The sequence below is a fragment of the Macaca nemestrina genome, chromosome 14 (genome assembly GCF_043159975.1).
Source record: "Macaca nemestrina isolate mMacNem1 chromosome 14, mMacNem.hap1, whole genome shotgun sequence".
Lineage (NCBI taxonomy): Eukaryota > Metazoa > Chordata > Mammalia > Primates > Cercopithecidae > Macaca > Macaca nemestrina.
In genome coordinates, this window is record NC_092138.1 from 15,746,873 (window position 1) to 15,766,812 (window position 19,940).

Genomic DNA, 19,940 nt, shown 5'->3' on the forward strand with positions numbered 1-19,940 from the left:
TTTACATTCAATGTTATTATTGATAAGTAAAAATTTACTCTAGCCATCTTGCTGCTTATTTTCTGGTTGTTCTGCGGTCTTCTCTTCTTTCTTTCCTTTCTGTCTTCCTCTAGTGAAATGTGATTTTATCTGGTGATATAATTTCTTACTTTTTATTTTTTTGTGTGTATCCATTGTATGTTTTTCTGGTTAGAGGTTACCACGAGGCTTGCAGATACTAACTTATAACCAATTATTTTAACCTGATAACAACACAGTTTGTATTAACAAATAAACAAGCAAAAAGAAAATTAAAACTCTATGCATTGACTTTATTCCCCTGCTTTTTAACTTTGTTATCTGTATTTATATCTTATTGTACTAATTATGTCTTATGAAGTTGTAGTTAATATTTTTGATTGGTTCTTCATTTAGTCTTTGTACTTAGTATCACAGTAGTTTACACACCAGTTACAGTGGTATTTTTCTAGGTACTTATCACTACCAGTGAGTTTTGTACCTTCAGACAATGTATTGTTCATTAACATCCTTTTATTTCTGACTGAAATACTCCCTTTTGCATTTGTTTTAAGACAGGCCTGATACTGATGAAATCCCTCAGCTTTTGTTTGTCTGGGAAAGTCTTTATTTCTCCTTCATGTTTGAAGAATATTTTTGTCAGATATACTATTCCAGGGTCAAAGTTGTTTTCCTTCAGCACTTTAAATGTCATGACATTGTTTCTTGACCTGAAAAGTCTGCTGACAGACATATTGGATCTCCATTTCATGTTGTCTTTTCCTGCTTTTAGGATCCTTTCTTTAACCTTAACTTCTGGGAGTCTGATTACTAAATGCCTCAAGGTAGTCTTTTTTGGGTTAAATCTGCCTGGTGTTCTATAACCTTCTTTTACTTGGATATTGATGTATTTCTCTAGGTTTTGGAAGTTCTTTGTTATTATTCCTTTGAATAAACTTTCTACCCACATCTCGCTCTTTTTTTTTTTTTTTTTTTTTTTTTTTTTTGATATGGAGTCTTGCTCTGTCACCAAGCTGAAGTGCAGTGGCATAATCTCACCTCACTGCAACCTCTAACTCCTGGGTTCAAGCAATTCGGCTTCCCAAGTAGCTGGGATTACAGGCATGTACCACCACGCCTGGCTAATTTTTTGGTGGTGTTATATTTTTAGTAGAGACAGGATTTCATCATGTTGGCTACGGTTGACCAGGCTGGTCTCAAACTTCTGACCTCAGGTGATCCACCTACCATGGCCTCCCATAGTGCTGGGATACAGGTGTGAGTCACCATGCCCAGCCATATATCTTTTTCTACCTCCTCTTTAAAGCCAATAACTCTTAGTTTTTCCCTTTTGGGGCAATTTTTTAGATCCTGTACATATCCTTCATTTTTCTGTCTCCTCTGACTGTGTATTTTCAAATAGCCTGTCTTCAGGTACACTAATTTTTCTGCTTGACCAATTGTGCTATTAAAGGTCTTTCATGCATTCTTCAGCATGCCAATTGCATTTTTTAGCTCCAGAATTTCTGCTGGACTTTTTTTTTTTTTTTTTTTTTTTTTTGAGTCGGAGTCTCGCTCTGTCGCCCAGGCTGGAGTGCAGTGGCCGGATCTCAGCTCACTGCAAGCTCCGCCTCCCAGGTTCACACCATTCTCCTGCCTCAGCCTCCGAAGTAGCTGGGACTACAGGCATCTGCCACCATGCCGGCTAGTTTTTTGTATTTTTTTTAGTAGAGATGGGGTTTCACCATGTTAGCCAGGATGGTCTTGATCTCCTGACCTCGTGATCTGCCCTTCTCGGCCTCCCAAAGTGCTGGGATTACAGGCTTGAGCCACCGCACCCAGCCTCTGCTGGACTCTTTTTAATTATTTCAATATCTTTGTTAAATGTATCTGATAGACTTCTGAATTCCTTCTCAGTGTTATCTTGCATTTCTTTTAAGTTTCTTCAAAACAGCTTGTATTAGTCAATTTTCACACTGCTGACAAAGACACCTATGATTGGGCAATTTACAAAAGAAAGAGGTTTAATGGACTCTCAGCAGTTCCACGTGGCTAGGGAGGCCTCACAATCATGGCAGCAGACAAGAGAAAAGCTTGTGCCAGAAAATCCACCTTTATAAAACCATCTGGTCTCATGAGACTTATTCACTATCATGAGAATAGCAAGGGAAAGACCTGCCCTCATGATTCAATTACGTCCCACTGGGTCCCTCCCACAACACATGGAAATTATGAGAGTTACAATTCAAGATGAGATTTGGGTGGGGACACAGCAAAACCATATCACAGCTATTTTGAATTCTTTGTCTGAAAGGTCACATATCTGTTTCTCCAAGATTGGTCCCTGGTGCCTTATTTAGTTCACTTGGTGAGGTCATGTTTTCCTGGATGATGCTGATGCTAGTAGATGTTCTTCAGTGTCTGGGCAATGAAGAGTTAGATATTGATTGTAGTCTTCACTGTCTGGGCTTATTTGTACCTGTCCTTCTTGGGAAGGCTTTTCAGATATTTGAAAGGACTTGAGTGTTGTGTTCTAAGCTACATCCACATTAAGAGGCACCCCTAAGCCCAGTAATGCTGTGATTATGCAGATTCATAGAGGTACTGCCTTGATGATCTTGGACAAGATCTGGGAGAATTATCTGGAATACCAGTCAGAGACTCTTGTTCTCTTCCCTTACTGTATCCCAAACAAATAGTCTCTTTTTCTTTCTGTTCTGACCTAAAGCTGGATGTGGAGTAACACAAGCACTCCTGTGGCCACCACCACTACGACTGCACTGGGTCATACCTGAAGCCAGTATATCACTGGGTCTCATTTAATGCCTGCTGTTATCATTCCCTGGCTACTGCCAATGTTTGCTTTGGGCCCTGGGGCTCTACAATCAGCTGGGGCAAAGCCAGCCAGGACTGTGTCCTTCCTTTCAGAGCAGTGAAGTTCCCTAGCCCCTGAGTGGGTCTGGAGGTGCCATCCAGAAGTCAGGAACTAGAGTCAAAAACCTTAGAATTCTGCCTGGTGTTCTATTGTACAGTGAATCAGCTAGCAGTCAAACCACAAGATGCAGTCTTTCCCACTCTTCCCTCCCCTTCCCAAAGGCAGAGGAGTCTCACCCCGAAGCCACCACTACCCCAGGCCATGATGAATAATGCCAGATTACCACCAATGTTCCCTTAAGGCTCAAGGACTCTTAAGTCAGCTTCTCATGAATGCTGCCTGGTGTGGGACTCACTTTTCAGGGTAGTGGGCTCCCCTCTGGCCCAGGGCAGGTCCAGAAATGCTATCCAGGAATCAAGTTCTGAAATCAGAAACCCCAAGAACTCAGTTGGTGTTCTATAATCCTGTGGCCGTGTGCTGTTACCTAAGGTGCAAGACAAATCCTCCTTCACATTTCCCCCTGCTTTTCTCAAGCAAAAGGAGTTATGCCACATAGCCACCACACTTGGTAATGTGCTGTGTCTCACCTGAAACTAGTTAAGTATCAGAGGCTCACCTAAGGCCCTTGAGGTAGTACCTCGGTATCCCTGCTGCTTATTTGGGGCCCAAAGGCTCTTCAGTTAGCAGGTGATGAATGTTGCCAGGACTGGGTTCTTTCCTTCAAGGTAGTGGGTACCCTTCTGACCCACAGTATATCTAGAAATGTCATCTTGGAGCTAGGACCTGGAATGGTGGCCTCACAACTCTGACTGGTGCCCTGTGGGTGAGCTGGTATCCAAGATGCAAAAGATAGTCCTCCTGACTCTTCCCTCTCCTCCCCTCAAGTGGAAGAAAGAGGTCTCCTTTGGAGCTGTAAGCTGTGCAGCCTGGGGTTAGAGGAAGGGTAATGCCAGGACTCCCTTGGTTGCCCCAAGTGGTGTTTCAGAATGTCATGTGCCCCCCACCCCAGTCCACTGTGTCTGAGCCTGGCTTAGCACTAGGAAGTACCTAGGAGTTGGTGTTGCAGTCCTTACTGCCTAGACTGCCTTTCAAGTTCATTTAGAGACATAGGGCACTGTAGCCCATGGTGGTAAGGTTAAATGAGAGCTCAAGTTTGGCAGACCACTGTGATTCCACTTCGGCCAGGCCTGATTTAAATGCTCCCTCAATGGGCAGGTAGCAGCTGAGTTTGGTCTAGTTTTCCTTTCTGCTCTTACAGGACAGCACGGAGTTCAACGCCTCGTAAGTGCTGTGCTCTCTCTCCCCCAGCGCCCAGAAATGTTTTCCACACCACCCACTGCTGCAGCTGCCTCGGGGGAAGGTGGTGGCGTCCACAATTCAGGACTGCTTTTTCTATCTCTTTAGTGCCTCTTTCAGTGACATGACATTAAAACCAGGTACTGTGAGGGCTCACCTGATTTTTGGTTCTTATGAATGTGTTTCTTCTGTGTAGATAGTTATTAACTTGGCGTCCTTGCAGAGGGGACGATCAGTGGAGCCTTCTATTCCGCCATCTTGCTCTGCGTCTATCTATAGCAGCAGCTCTGCATACTGATTTTACCCACGTCCACAGGCTAGCTGAGGCTTCTCTTGTTGATTGTTTTATATTTGCTTAATGGCGATGCTGGGCTAGTTCAATAAAGTCTATTTTTTTCTGCAGCATACAGCCTCTGATGCTCCTACTCAAATATTTTTTCTTTATTTTTATCTTTTGGCCTGGCTTCCTAGAAGGTTATCCCGTGTTATCACCATTTAGTGATCAGACGCTGATTGATCAGAGGTTTTAACAAGCCCCGTGAACCAGTGGGGTTTTCACCTTTTACTCTTCAATCTGTGAATGTGGTAGAGATTGCTTTCATGGTTTACCAAGTATATGAGTTTCCCTGCATACAACCAGGAACTGGTAGCTTAATGGTTCTGTCTCTCTGGTTGCTCCTCAAGGCAGGTAGCCCTGGACATGTGCACAGTCTTCCTAGGCACCAGGGAAAACTATGGTTTTTTCAAGGCTCTCTTTGACTTTCTTCTTCCCTTAATCTCTCTGTTAAGATTCTGCTAGGTCTGACTCTATTGGTATCAACCCAGCTGTTATCCATCATTTATTGCTAGTGGATCACTCTATTGCTTTAACACCTTGAGGCATAAATTGTTCCACGGTCTGATTGCAATACTGTGGGGATCTTTGGCACAGACGGGTCACGGCCAGTCTTTTAGCATTTCTCTAACTCTCCCCTTTCCCTAAGCAGACATTTTGTTATGAAGCAGGACCTGAGAGAGAATAGTGAACTTACCGCTCTAGCTGGATCCTCTCTACAGAAAAGGAGTAGTGTGTGAGTGTGAGGATAGTGGGGGTGGGGTTCTGCCACCCAGTTGCCATCACAGCCCTGTATAGACCTTCTGCAGCCCAGAGTCAAAGAGCATAAAATTTGCTGAGTTTTGCCATCTTACTATTCTAGCCAGATTAGCTTTTCTGCCCCAGGAAGTTGGGGATGATGGGATCTGACACTTGGCTGCCAATCCCAGTAGAGCAGCTCTCCCGCAACACAGAGCTGTGTAGAATTGAGGGACTGTCAAATATTTTTTTCTTTCTTTGAGACGGAGTCTCGCTCTGTCACCCAGGCTGGAGTGCAGTGGTATAATCTCGGCTCACTGCAAGCTCTGCTTCCGGGGTTCACGCCATTCTCCTGCCTCAGCCTCCCGAGTAGCTGGGACTACAGGCCCCTGCCACTGCGCCTGGCTAATTTTTTTGTATTTTTAGTAGAGACGGGGTTTCACCGTGTTAGCCAGGATGGTCTCGATCTCTTGACCTCGTGATCTGCCTGCCTCCGCCTCCCAAAGTGCTGGGATTACAGGTGTGAGCCACCGCGCCAGGCTGAGGGACTGTATTTTTCACCAGTTTCCTCATCCAGATACTATATACCTTATAAGAGTTGGAAATGGAGGAACGGACACTGCTGCCACCCACTCATATCGTCTTCTGTAGCACGGGGCTGTGAAAAATCGGATGTGCCAATGTTTACCAGCTTCCCAGTCTACCAGGTATAGCTCTCCTACCCAAGGAAATTGAGGGATATGGGATCTAGCACTCAACTGTTGCTGAATAGAACAGCTTTTCCAGAACACAGAGTTGTAAATAAACAGGGGCAGTCCCTAACTCAACTGCCACACCTTCATGAAAGAGTCCACAGATCTTATTAAATAAATATTCCTCAATAGGTAGCAAACCCCATGATGAATCTCCAGACTCTGAAGAATTGTCTTTGCTAATTTTGACCCATTTAATTGCTGTCTCTCTGGGTTTCCTCCAGGTCCTCATATCTTATTTACTACGGTGAGTTTTAAGAATGTATACTTTCTTTAATTTAAAATTTCAGTTTCCTAAATTTAAGAATTTAAGAAAACATTAAATAGTTACAGAATCTGAATCATCTGTTTTATAAATTTTTAAGAAAGAATTAAGTTTATAAAAGATTTCCACATCTTTGATTCATATAAATTTACAATACATCCTAATATAAAGTTATATAATACAGTATATATTTTATATCATATAAATCAAAGGTTATAATGTAACCTTTGTAATCTAATTTTTAATATTTACATATATAAACTATCTGAAATTTAAATGTTATTTCATCATATAAAGTATAGTTTGATTTGTTTCTTATGTTGTCGTTACTAATTAGCCAAATCTCCAGTACCTTTTTAAATATAATTTCTGCTTACTATACACTTTTTTTGGTTTATTTTTGGGGGTTTTCTGAAGGGAGACAGTCTCAGTCTGTTGCCCAGGCTGGAGTGCAGTGGCATGATCTTAGCTCACTGCAACCTCCACCTCCCGCCACCACACCTGACTAATTTTTGTGTTTTTAGTAGAGATGGGGTATCGACATGTTGGCCAGGCTGGTCTCAAACTCCTGGTTGCAAATGATCTGGCCACCTCAGCCTCCCAAAGTGCTGGGATTACAGGTGTGAGCCACCACACCCAGCCTCTGCTTACTATACAGTTTTTAACATATATATGTGTCAATTACTAGATTTTATTCTGTTAATAGATCTAATCTTGACACACTATTTTGATTGCATATTTATCACTTACTTTAATATTTGGTAGTGCATATATTAAACCTCTTATCCTCTCTATACTGATGTTATAGCTGTTATTATAGCTCATCATATTATATAACTGCAAAATCATTTCATCAGGTAGAACCAAAAATGCACTATACTATTGACCTTACATAACTGATATAAATTGAGGGCACTCTGATATCTTTAAATCCTGATTCTTCCTACCTGAGAATAGGGTAGATAACTACTTAATTCTTTTGTCCTTTACTAAATGTTTTGCACTTTTTAAAAAGAGATCTCCCAAGTTTCACTTAAATAAATTTATGTTGTTATTCTGAAAGGCATTTTTTCCTTTATATTTTTGATAGTTATTGCTATCTGTAAGAACTCTATGAATTCTTATATATGAGAATTCCCTTATTGAACTCTATTTCTACTATTAGACCTCAGGGCCTTACAATCAATTCTTTTAGTTTTTCCAGGTAACCAATCCTACAAATTAAAAATAATTATATTTCTAATATATAATTAATAATCCATAATTATAAATAATAAGTAAGAATTACATGATTACTTTTACAGTTTCCATTTCTTGTATTATATTACTGACTAAACATTCTAAGACAAAACTAAATAATAATATTGACCTGCATTATTAGTAGGCATATATTTGTCACAGGGATGATAACTCTCCAGCATCCCCAGCCCAACGTGGCCTACCTAGGCCAGCCTCAAACCTAAAAATCTCGGAACAGAAACTATTCTCTTTCTTACCTTGCTAGGTATCCAGTGGTCTTCCTTGGAGTCATCAGCATGCTGGGATATATCACAAAAGCATCTTCCCTAGAAAACGGAATCAAATGGAGTATGATATTTTAAACCACCAAATTGGCACAAAACTACCTCAACCTATAACTAAATGACTATCAAGCAAGGTCTCAAGGCACAGACAACATGATTTTGATTCTCAAAAAGTCTGGCCAGGTGAGGACTCCAGACACATACTTTGTTTAGCTTGATTAGGTAAGCGAAATACATTCAGTGTTTTGGTTCTTTCTCAGAGTAACTCCCATGATAGTTCCTCTTGTCTAGTCAACTGGCCTCAGCATTTCCCAGCTTATGGATTTAGTATGAGGTCATTCAGTGTCAAAGTTTGGGAATGTGAACTTCTAAATCCAAGGCCCTCCCTCCTTAGCTTCACTATTCTGGGCTCTCACAACCCAAAATCAAGTATAATACTCTTTTTCTGACCATCTTGCTTCACTCCTTTCCTTTTAAATTGCCTTAAGCGTCTATATACTTATTGAAAATGAAATTACCCTCAGTATTTTAATAATAAATAGGGAAAATAAATGCAAATTTAATGTTTGTTATGTGCGAGGTACTGTGCTAAGCTATTTACAAACTTCATATAATCTTCACCACAACCCTATAAAATAGATTCTGTTTTTTATTTCTATCTTACAGGTAAGGAAATTGAGACTTATGGGGTAAAATGTACTTTCAAATATTACTCTACTCTTCCTTTAGTTTTTTACAGTTAGTTTAAATATTTGCATTAGGTTTAGAATACTTTCCTTCATACCAAATATATATCCTTCTATTACTGTTTCACAAAACATTTTCTTCATACATTGAAATTGAATTTCACAAATGCCTTTTAGCATACACTGAGATGATCACAAAATTTTTCTATGATCTCTTAATATGATGAATTGTTTTAATAAATTTTTTACTTTTACAATTTCTTTGCAAGTCTCAGATAAAGTCAGCATGTGCACAATGTATTAGTATTTTAATATAATGTTGTATTTCAGTCGATATTATTTATTTAGGGGTTTTGAATCTTTATTCCTAAGTAAGCTAGCTATTTTTGCAATTCATAAAATGAACTGGGGAACAATTCATCTTTTTCTAAACTTAATAAAATATTAATAGCAGATTATTTTAATACAGTCTATATTGGAATTACTTTTATTTAGGATTTTTGAATCTTTGTTCTTAAGAGAACTGGCTATATTTTTTATTCATAAAATTTGAATTGGGGATCAATTCATCTTTTCCTACGCTTAGTAACATTTAAAATAATACAGAAATTGCTTTTTTCCTTGAAGGTTTGGGGAAAATTATCCTTAAAATATTCTTTACCTGGTATTTTCTTCAGAGTTAGTTCTTTAACAACCTTCTTAATTTATTTTGTGAATATTCAAATTTTCTGTTCCCTCTTACATTATTTTTAGCACTTCACATTTTCCTTAAGAAAACTGTCCATTTTATTAAGTTTGTCAAATTAATTACCAAAAAAGGTGACTAATGACATATACTTTTACTATTTTATCTCCTACATATCTTATATTAAAATCATTTTCTCCATCAATTGCCCCATTGCTGAGCTTCTACTCTGTGCCTAGCACTGCTCAGGGTGCTGGGTAATTACTAATGAACAAAATATACGGTTCCAGGCTCTTAGGGATCTTATAGTCTAGTGGGCAAGAACAATGGTGAATAAGTAAGAAAACAAAAAAGTAATTTAAAATTGTGGTAAGTGGTATGAAGGCAACAAAATATAATAATAGAAAATATTTGGGGTGGGGATACAGGGCTCAGGGTAACTCAAATTTAGATTGAAAGGTCTTGGAAGACCTTATCACGGGGAAACAGTGAAATCCAGACCTGGAAAATCAGAAAGAACCAGCTATTTGAAGAAAATGAAGAGAAAAATTACAAAATATGCCAAGATGGTATAGAACCTGTTGTGTTTGGGGTACTAAAAGAAGTATAAGGTTGCTGAAACATGAAGAATGATGTGGGGAAGGACTCGGGAAGATTCTAAAGAGTTGAGAAGATTTTGGAAGCATGCTGGCTACCTGAGAATTTCTGGAAAGGTGATTAGGTACTGATGTTTTTCAATCAAAAATGGAAATTGAAGCTGAATTTGCAAAGTTCTTTGTGTAAAATGGAAAACAGTTCAGCAATCTATATTCAAGAATGGGACAATTTGTAATAAATATTGTGTGGATCGTGATAGTTTATATATTTGTAAAGATAATAAACTTGACTTTTAGGCAGTTGTAGGTTTACAGAAAAAAAAAGAGCAGAAAGTTTGGGAAACTCCCAATAACACCTTTGTCTTCCACCCTCATTTACTCTCCCACCTCCCACAACACGCACCCCATACACAGTTTTCCATACAATTAACATCTTCCATTAATACGGTATACTTGTTACAACTGATGAACCAAAAGTGATACATTATGAACTAAAGTCCATAGGATTTTACATTAGGCTTATTCTTCATGTTGTACAGTTACATGAGTTTTTAATTTTGTAAATTGTACTTCTATTTTTTCTATTATTTTGAAAAATGTTTTAATTTTTTCCTTCTTTTCAAAGTATTTTTTAAATTTCAATAGCTTTTGGGGTACAAGTGCTTTTTGGTTACATGGATACTACGCAGCTATAAAAAGAACAAGATCATGTCCTTTGCAAAAACATGGATGGAGCTGGAGGCCATTAGCCATAGCAAACTAATGCAAGAACAGAAAACCAAATGCCACATGTTCTCACTTGTAAGTGGGAGCTAAATGATGAGAACACATGGACACATAGAGGGGAACACAGACACTGAGGCCTACCTGAGGGTGGAAGAGGGGAAGAGGGAGAGGACCAGGAAAAATAACTAATGGTTACTAGGCTTAATACCTGCATTATTAAATAATCTATACTACAAACCCCTGTGACATGAATCTACCTGTATAACAAACCTGCACATGTACCTTTGAACTTAAAAGTTTTTTAAAAAGCATAATCCAGACAGTTGGGGAATGACTAGATGTCAGTGAAATTCTGTGCTGGACCAGGGCTGTGTATGTTATAAAAGAAAGTTTTTGAGACATCTCCAAGAAGGTACATGTAGAAGGTATGTTTGAGAACAATAAAGAACTCAGAATTATCTTTAAAAAAAAAAGAAAAGAAAATTTGGCTGGGTGCAGTGGCTCATGCCTGTAATCTCAGCCGACTTTGGGAGGCCAAGGCGGGTGGATCACCTGAGGTCAAGAGTTCGAGATCAGCCTGGCCAACATGGTGACACCCTGTCTCTACTAAAAATACAAAAATTAACTGAGTGTGATTGCACATGCTTGTAATCCCAGCTACCTGGGAGGCTGACGCAGGAAAATCACTTGAACCTGGTAGGTAGAGATTGCAGTGAGCCAGGACTGTGCCACTGCACTCCAGTCTGGGCAACAAAGTGAGACTCTGTCTCAAAAAAAAAAAAAAAAAAAAGAAAAGAAAAGAAAACAAAAAAGAGAATTTAAAAAACCATGGTTCCTATCTTTAAGAGTTGAAAGCACAACATTGATTCATAACTGTTTTCTTTCTTTTTGGTACTCTTGTTAAATAATGACATTGATTTTTTTTTCCTAGCAATAACACATTTAGCAATGGAAAATGCTGTACTGCATTAGGAAAATCCAATTGAAATCACATGTTAATTTTGTGAATTGGTTCAAAATAATAGTGCTTTTGAGTATCACTCATCAAGTAAAATCAGACTGTCTCTAAAGCATGACATGTGCAAGGAAGTCTCCTCAGAGTTCACTAATGAACAAAAGGGTATGTAGTACCAGCAATCCTAGCAAAAAAATGGAGTAATTAGAATGTGCTTGGTAATAGCTGACACATAATTACAGCAATCACATCAAAACTGAATGAAAATAAAGGCAAGGAGAATAGAGGTGTAATCTTCACATTAGAAAGAAATAAAATATAAATCTCACGCAGGAAGAAACTCTCTGATGTGGTTTGGCTGTGTCTCCACCCAAACCTCCTCTTGAATTGTGGTTTCCATAATCCCCAGGAGTCATGGGAGGGACCCGGTGGGAGGTAATTGAATCATGGGGGCGGTTTCCCCCATCCTATTCCTGTGATAGTAAGTTCTCACAAGGTCAGATGGTTTCACCAGGGGCTTCCCTCTTCACTTGGCTCTCATTTGCTCTCCTGCCACCCTGTGAAGAGGTGCCTTCTGACATGAATGTAAATTTCCTGAGGCCTCCCCAGCCATGCGGAACTGTGAGTCTAATTAAACCTCTTTCCTTTATAAATCACCCATTCTCCAGTAGTTCTTCATAGCAGCCTAAGAAGAGAATACACTCTCCTTATTCCAAGTGCACACAGGCAGCACAGAACAGCCCAGACACAGCTGTTTGTGGCTGGTTAACAGCCTGACTATCCTGGGTATGAAACCATTTGCTCCTCCGTTCTGGGAAGACACAAGTCTTAGGGGACAGGCCTGGCTGGTTGGCTTCCTGTTTATTCACAGAATTTTCTTGCCGTAAGGCACATGGTCTGTCCACGCCAATTTAGGACACACGACTTCCACAGGTGATGAGCTGTTCCTCATCTCCTTTGAAATCAGAGAAAGATAAACGAGCTTAAATGTGAACATGTTGGATCTAAAGGGATGAGAAATTGCTTTGACGGAGAGTTGTCTGATCACAGGGATAGGTTACTAAATTAGATCGTGACACTTGAGAAATATTAACTAAATTGAACTGAACTTCATGAGGGTAATCATATATTCAGAAATGATCTTAATATAGCTAGCCAAAAGATAGCAGTTCTAACATACCATTTAAAGAAGGTAGGTGTTCTATGGACGTTACACAAATAATAAGTAATTACACTGGAGAGAGAGAAAAAGAAAGACCCAGAAGTTTAAAAGTTGCAACAGTGAAAAATAATCCTTGTATTTTAACAACTGGCTACTCAAAGTGTAGTCTGTGGACCAATGGCATCAGCATTTCCTGGGAGGCTGTCAGAAATGCAGAATCTCAAGTCCCATCTCAGACCTGCTGAATCAAAATCTGCATCTTAACAAGATCCCAAAGAGATCTGTACGACATTGAAGTTTGGACACACTGATTTAACAGATTCATAGACACTAAAAGGGAAGAGATATTAGAAAAGGTCCTAACTAATCCCCTCATTTTTCAAATTTGAAAACTCACCAAAGTTTCATCTTCAGACAAGATAAATGTCAAATGATCAATTAATGTTAGAGTTAAATCTAGAGCCTGGCTTGGCACAGTGGTACATGTGTGTAGTCCCAGCTACTTCAGAGGCTAAGGCAGGAGGACTGCTTGAGCCCAGGAGTTCATATCAGCCTGGGAAACAGAGCAAGATCCCTCCTCTAAAAGATAGATGAGAGAGAGAGAGAGAGAGACACAGAGAGACAGAGATCCTACACCAGTGTTCTGTTCATGGTCCATTCTATCAGTCAAGAATTTCTAAGAACTTAATAAAAAAATTTTAGACTGCTTTATTAGCCTGTTTCCCACCCCCTCATCATCTAATTTTACATTAGCATTTATATTAGTATTAGTAATTAGTTCCAGATTTGATATCTTTAAAACTTTCTCAGAAATGAATCATCTGTCAAAGAATAAACCTGTTAATAGGACAGATTTACTGAATGCCATGGTTATGCATTTAAAACATCTTCTCTCTTCCAGTTATCACTGATGCAATCGAAGGTATGGTGAGAGATTGCTGGAAATGACTAAATGTGTTTCATTTTAAATTGATAACTTTGTAGAGAGGGTGAAAGGATATTGGAGAGGGAAGGAGGCATGAAAACAAGGAAGGTGGGAGGGGACAGCAGGAGTCGGTGGATGATTCTGCTCTGGCATGCCTGTCTGACATCACTGGCTTAACATTTGTATTTCAGTCCATCGCCTGACTAATAACACCATGTAGTGAAATAAAGCACCCATTCTGGAGGTAATTGTTATGTGGTGGAATATAAACAAGGCCCATTCTGCAGTATATTTACCACAGTGCATATTTACGAGTTGGGTTTAATTAAAAGTCGGGAACACTAGAGCTATTTTTTAACTAGATGCCTATTATCTAGTGTCAAATGCTTGGTTTTAATCATGCATTTTATATCATCGTGACCTAGATCACTGCCTGTGACATATGAGATAGTGTGTTGTCTTTCCTGAGAAGATGTAGCAAGGCTTGATGGATGTTTTCTCATTCCTAACCTCATTACTACCAGCTTCCCATCCATCTAATAAAATGCTATGATAGAGAGTGGGAAGGTGCTATAAATCATAATATTCCAGCCGCTTCGAGCAGATTCATTAGAAATGCTGACTATATATCTCACAAACAGAAAGTCAACACACAAAGTAGGTTGCTGCTTCTTCCCAGGATCAAGGCATCCTGTTCCCTGCCTTACCCTCTCCCAGTGGAAAAAAAGGTTCTTTTTAAGTAGCAAAAACCTGCTGTTTAATGAAAAAGTGGGTAGTCCTCTGTCTTGACATGATTTATCCAAGATAGAATTGATACATACTAGGTTCAGTCTTGTCATACACAATCTGACCATTACTCCTCTGATTGGAAGAGCTGTCGACTTCTAAGTGCTCGGGAAACAGGTATAGTTAAAGTAGTTCAGGTTTTGAAGTTATTGTCACTACTGTTTTTGCCCTGACAAAGAAAAGGATCCTGTATTTTCTTTAAGACTAAGGTAGAATTTGTTGAAGAGATGAGTAAGAGCTCTGACATCATCATTCCTTCAGTTAATGGGGCGTGAAATCCTTGGCTCCTCCTTCTCTTTTGATTACTCATTTGTTCATTCATTGAACAAACATTTCATGTGGACCTATATGGTCCAGACACCATATTAGGTACCAGGTTACAACCGTCAATAAGACATGGCCTTCCCTCAAGGAGCTTGTACATTAGGTGAAAAAACAGAGTGCAATGGGAACACAAAGGAGGAGGTCCTAAACCCATCTGGAGCAGGGTGGTTGTCAAGGAAGTCTTACAGGAGGATTTGAAATCTAAGTTCACTAGAGAAGAGAGAAGGGGAACAGTGTTCCAGAAAGAGAGAGCAGAGCATGTGCAAAGATTCAGAGTTGTGAAAAGGATATCCAAGTTTAGCATAGCTGAGACCAAGAGGTACAAGGAGTGGCAAGAGAAAAAGGAGTTCAGAAGTAATAAAAGACAAACCATGAAGGGCCCTGTATGCTTTTTAAGGAAGTTTAAGCTATTCTGAGAGCAACAGAAAAGGGTTAAACACTTTTAAGCAGACCAGTCACATGGCAGGTTTTGCATTTTACAATCGTCACTCTCCCAACAGTGAGGAATAGATGAGGGCAGGGGCAGCAGACAAGAATTAAGTTAGGGAAAATAGCAAAGACAGCAGCAGTAAGGTAGGCCTGAGATGAGAGAATGGAGAAAGCTAGTAGCAGCTGTGAACTATTTATGAGGTACAGATGACAGGACTAGTAAATGATTTGAACACTCTAATCTATCTGGTCACCAAGTCTATTAGTTTTTCTTTTTTTTTTTCCAAATGAAGCTTTATTCAGCTGTTTCCATTTGTTCTCTTAGACACTAGGCTGTTCCCAAGACCATAAGCCCTGTGCTGTATCCTAACTGACATCCATATCTGGGCTGATCACGATAGTCTCAAATCCATGTTCTACCACATGGTAAGTTCTCATAGGCCTGTTCTCTGTCCCAGAATCTCCTGTGACTGCCATGTACCTGACCCCACTGTCTACAGCAATAGTTTTTAATCTTCAGTGAATATCTGAATCACTAGGATGCTGGAGTGAAGGGCCTGTGAAAAATGCCAAAAACCAACTTCTATCAAGATAAAATTTCTGACCTAGATATATCGTGGGATCCAGAAATAAATATTTTTGACAAACACTCAAGACACTAAGGTCGGAAACATATTTTGAGATAATGTCCAGGGCTATGGCCTACAAGTCACAGATCTCTACAATTTCTGCACACCACATTGTCCTACAGAGTTGACTGTAACTTACATCTATGCCCAAATCACTTTCTGTTGTGTTCTGGCTTGATTTCTTACTGTAAAAATGACTATGCTGTAATCAACCCCACCTCCATACCTTCAATCATGTTGTTCTGCCTTTATCCTCTGCTTGGCAGAATTTGGTCCATGTGTGAGGGCTCAGTTTCCATATCTGTAAAGGTCAGTGAACAAATTAGACAGTGTTCAAGTTATATTCCAAGCTTACTATTCTATGACTCATTTTAAACCTCATCTCCTCATGAGCCCATCCCTGGTCACTCCAGCCTTCACTAAACTCTTCTTTTTGAACTTGCTCACTCCCTCTTCCCGCCCTCCGCCACATTTAATTATATGAACTAGTTTACAGCTTATCAAAAGCGGTATAAAATTGGGATTAAGAGCACAGAAACCAGAATCAAATTGACTCAGATCAGGTCCTGGCTTGATCATTCACCAGCTCCATGATATTTGGGAAGCTGCCCTCTTTCTAAACCTCAACTTCCTTATCTGTAAAATGAGAATAAAAGTTTCTGTCTTGCAGAATTATTGCAAAGATTAAATGACATTATCCGTTAAAGCAATTAGTATGGTGCTTAGAATTTATTAAGGCATTTCATAAAAGTTGACAAAAATCAGTGTGACAGCCTTGCCTCTGTTTATGACTCTGTTATAAGTAACTTGAAGGCAGGAGGGAAGCTTCTTTTATATCATTGACCACCTCCCCCAGTCCAAAGCCTGACAATATCACCTAGGAGATGGACTGATATTTATAGTATTCAAAAATAAAAAGAGCTGGGTGTGGCAGCTCGCACCTGTAATCCTAGTACTTTGGGAGGCTGAGATGGGAGAATTACTTGAGTTCAGAGGTTCAAGACCAGCCTGGACAACATAGCAAGACCTTGTCTCTGCTGAAAAAGAAAAACAAAGAAAAGACAGAAAGAAAAAAAAAAAAACACCCGAGCATGGTGGCCTGCAGTCCCAGCTACAAGGGGGGCTGAGATGAGAAAATCACTTGAGCCTGGAAGATTCAGGCTGCAGTGAGGTGTGATCGTGCCACTGCACTCCAGTCTGGGCAACAAAGCAAGACCCTGACTCAAGTAAATAAATACATAAATACATACATACAAGTGAGTGTAGCACAAATAAATCTTATTACAGACTCAGGTATGTCACATGTCCACATTTTCTTTGTCAAATTCAATCTGATAACAGCTTCATTCTACTGTACTGAAGAAAATTCAGTGTTAGTCATTATTACTCCTACAAGGAGGAGAGGTCCCAAGGTGTTGTGTAGCACCAGGGTATCCCTGATAAGGGAATTCTCACACTGTTCACACTGGTCCCTCCTGAGATGCCCAGTGAGCCAGTCCATAAGGTTCCTGTAGGTCACAGGCAGCTTAGCTGATTCTCCGCCTTGCATGGAATATAGGAAACTGGACCACATTTGGAACTCCTAAACTCAGGGTACAACTCCCAGTGTTTCCATTGGTCATCACTTCTGAGATTTTGTCACCTCTCCAGGACTTTGCCAGAAGTGGCATATGTACCCCATTCCAAATGGACCTATTATTCTCTTTTGCCATCTCAGCCAAAAGGATGACCCTTCCTGGACTCCCTGCCTTAAAAAACAACTCCCTCTCTTTCTCCATACTTTCACGGCTAATTACACATTAAATGGGGTAATGACTTTAATAAGTTTAAGATTCTGCTCTCAACCCTACCAAAAACAAAAACAAACAAAACAAAACAAAACAAAAATTCTCTGAGGCAGGGGACTATTAAGGGCCTGGTCCCCCATGCGAAGTGAGGAAAGAAAAATAAATGAAGGGATCGTAAGCACAAAATAATATTTTAATAAACTATCCCTCCCAAAAAGCCAAGAGGAATCACTTTGTGTCAACACAGAAGGATCAAAGCACAAAGAAAAGTGATGCTGGAATTATGACAGCATATTCCTCTCCTGAGTCAGATGAGACCTTTTCTCTAAAGTTTTGGCCTTGAGAAAAAGAATGGGCCTTTGGTCAAGATTAGGATTCCCTCTGTCTTCTTTCCAAATTTTAGGGAACTTTTGGATTGTTACACTAAGAGTGCCATCCATGCAAGCAAAGCACATCTTGCCTCTTGAAAGAACAAAGGCCCAGAGAGGCCATAAAAATTGCTCATAAGTCTTCTTAGACATCAAAGGACTCTTACCAACAACATGCAGATGACTTAGTGAAAGTAAATCAGGAACATATGGATTAAGATTCTCTTGAAATACACATGGGTTTAGAAACTAGGTGAAGAAGGAATTGCTTAGGGCTAAATGCATCTTGGATATTCTAAATACATGTGTGTGGTTATCACCACTAACATCCACCCACCCACCCTCACATACACACTTAGAAATATTTGTTGCATGAATTAGAGACCTAGAAAATGTTAAGACTCCTAGACATCACACATCATGGGAGAGTCACACAGCTATTTACCCAAGGTTAGATTAATTCAACAAATGATTTTTCTAATGTTTTCAGCAAAGGGGAAAAAGGAAGGAAAAGTTTATTGTTAATTCAAAATAAACAACAAAAAACTTTGTATTTGGTTTCTGATTTCAAGAATAAATATGTTGGGTTGAGTTTCCCTATCTGTAAAACACAGGAAGTGGAGTGACTGATCTCAGAAATACTTGAAAATGTCTTTACCCTCGGACCTGTTTTTCATCTGCTTATTTTTCCTTGTTCTTCCTTTTCTAATAGGACCATATGCAAATTTTTATAACAATAACAAAAAGACCTAAAAGTTGAGCTTTAACATGTCTCACATACAAGCCTGGCCCCAGGAAAAACCCAAGGTAGGGGAAAAGGAGCCTTGGGTTTCTCACCCACTCCCTTTTTTCTGCCTCTCTTCCCTTGGAACAGCAATACAAAAACCACACCCCAGCAGCTTAAAGCAGCCCATCAGAAAACCCGCACTATCTCTTTCATAAATTAGAAGTACTGTGAGGCTTTTCAGAAAAGTGATTAGTGACACATTCAGGAATACTAAGACCTAAGTCTGAAATTACGAGTTTAGGAATTGGAGGGAGTAAGGTAAGATATGTTATTACATATCCTTGTTAATAAAGTGAGAGAAAAAGTTACTACCAGTATCAGGCAGATTAAATATGTACTGAAGACTTCTTTCCAGATCCAGTTTTCTCATTCATAACATTCTGGCTATCCTAAACCTGAATCAACACATTATAAGAAAGCCTATTTGGCTTCGGAGGAGGAAGTAAAGACATTAATGTACTAAAACTATTATTCAGCAGCTCTCTAATTCCATTGTGACTATTTTAGTACAATTGCAGTTATTTCACAATCATCCATTTCTAGAGTGTGAATGAAGCAGATAATAATTCAGGTCTGCATTTGAAACTGAAGGTCTAAGCTCTCTCTAAGAGTCAATAATATTATGAGGTTGGTGCAAAAGTAATTACGGTTTTGCCATTTTAATTGTGGCAAAAACCACAATTACTTTCGCACCAAAAGTAACTAGAACCTATATCAGTTCTAAATGTAGAACTTAGCTTTAACTTAATGACATACGTAAACTCAGACACAGTGGTGACTTCAAAACCATTGACTCTACCAAGATGCATGACCTGTAAGTGATGGTTTCCTTAAACCTGAGAAAATTGCTTCTAACATATGGATCCCAATTACTGCGGATGAAATTTCATGGCATAAATATTCTAACGAGCTTAAAATAAACTAACATGGTCTTCCCTTTACCAGGTAGACCATGTGAGTTTTTCCCACGATTTACTCCCATACCACCTTGTACTTCTTTATTGTAACACCGAAAACTGTAAGATCTGAGAAGGAAAGAGAGGGTGATTATCTTGTTCTCAGTTGTAGTTTTAGAGCCTAGACAGTGCATGGCATAAATAATAAATATGTGCTGCATATACATTATAAATACATAAATTTTATTTCAGAGTTCTGTTACTTTAATTGGTACTAAATAATTTTTGCTAATTCTCCCAACAACCTAGACATCTCTGTCCTTCTAGTTTACAAACATCACAATTAAACATTAGATTTGGTTCCTTTGTGTCTTCAAAGGGCATTGCAAGGCATTTATTTTATCCTCTCCATATTTGAT

At 39.2% G+C, this 19,940-nt stretch overlaps 1 long non-coding RNA gene across 2 annotated transcripts in view; it reads right to left on the reverse strand.

The window, feature by feature from the left end:
- Window positions 1-19,940, reverse strand: part of LOC105498738 (uncharacterized) — a 628,747-nt gene that overhangs the window by 325,315 nt on the left and 283,492 nt on the right. For both annotated transcript variants that reach the window (XR_011612393.1, XR_011612392.1), the window contains exons 2-3: window positions 15,910-15,984; window positions 7,754-7,822 (exon numbers count right to left, since the gene is read on the reverse strand). This is a non-coding gene — a long non-coding RNA (uncharacterized lncRNA). The remainder of the gene's footprint in view (window positions 1-7,753; window positions 7,823-15,909; window positions 15,985-19,940) is intronic.